This window comes from Geospiza fortis, unplaced genomic scaffold (genome assembly GCF_000277835.1).
Source record: "Geospiza fortis unplaced genomic scaffold, GeoFor_1.0 scaffold4326, whole genome shotgun sequence".
Lineage (NCBI taxonomy): Eukaryota > Metazoa > Chordata > Aves > Passeriformes > Thraupidae > Geospiza > Geospiza fortis.
This window is the reverse complement of record NW_005055481.1, coordinates 2770-3827: the sequence shown is the minus strand read 5'-3', so window position 1 is coordinate 3827 and position 1058 is coordinate 2770. Positions and strand designations below refer to the sequence as shown.

The window sequence follows — 1058 nt, the reverse complement described above, 5'->3', positions numbered from 1 at the left end:
GTCCCCTCCTGGGGGGGCTCAGCCCCTTCCCCACCAGGCTGGGGGTCCCCAAAACTGGCACCCCCCTAAATTTCAGCTCGTCCCCAATGCAGAATTTGGTTCGTCCCCCCTGGGTTTTAGAGGATCCTCCTGGGTTGTGCTCCCCCTTCACCGCTGGGGTTTTTGGGGGTGCCCACTGGATTTTGGGGGAGTCTGTGGGTTTGGGGACCCCCTGAGGTCACCCCAACCCCCATTTTTGGGTTATTTTCCCCCTTTTTTTCTCACCAAACAGCGGCGGGAGAAGATCGAGCGAAGGCAGCAGGAGGTGGAGTCCGAGCTCAAGCTCTGTAAGTTGGGGGGGGTCCCGTGGGGCTGGAGGTGGTGGGGGGTCCCGTGGGTCTTGAGGGTCCCGTGGGGCTGGGGGGGGTCCTGGGGGGCTGAGAGGGGTCCCCCCTTTTCCTCTGGCCCTTCCTGACCCCCCTTTTTTCCTCTTTTCCCCCAGGGGACCCCCACAATGACCCCAACGCTCAAGGAGATGCCTTCAAAACCCTGTTCGTGGCCAGAGTGGTGAGTGCTGGGGGGCAGAAATGGGGTCCCCCCCAATTTGGGGGGACTCGCACCCATTTTTGGGGTTTCTTCAGGGCCTTGGGGGGGTTCTCCTCTCAATTTTTGGAGTTCCCCAATCCATGTGGGTTTTCCCAGTCTTTGGGATCCCCCAATTCTTGGGAACCCCCCCCTCAATTTTGGGGTCATTTCTTCCCAGAATTACGACACGACGGAGTCGAAGCTGCGCCGAGAGTTTGAGGTTTACGGCCCCATCAAGAGGGTGAGTGGGGGGGGGTCACCCCCAAAAACTGCCCCCCTTGACCACCCTGTGCTGTCCGGGGGGGGTCACACCTGTCCCCAAATCCACATTTTGGGGTGTCGCACCTGGAGATACACCTGGAATACAACCACCTCTCTGTGACCCCCCCACAAACATCCCCGTGACCACTGTCTGCTGCCCGGGGGGAAGGTCACACCTGTGTGTCCCCCCCCTATTTTTGGGGTCCCTCCCCTGTCCCCACCCATCCCCCCCC

General features: G+C 61.0%; 1 long non-coding RNA gene across 1 annotated transcript; it reads left to right on the top strand.

The window, feature by feature from the left end:
* Window positions 1–249: 249 nt before the first annotated feature.
* LOC115949294 lies at window positions 250–794 on the top strand. The gene is made up of 3 exons (XR_004082826.1): window positions 250–326; window positions 482–546; window positions 743–794. It is a non-coding gene; the product is annotated as an uncharacterized LOC115949294 (long non-coding RNA).
* Window positions 795–1058: the final 264 nt, after the last annotated feature.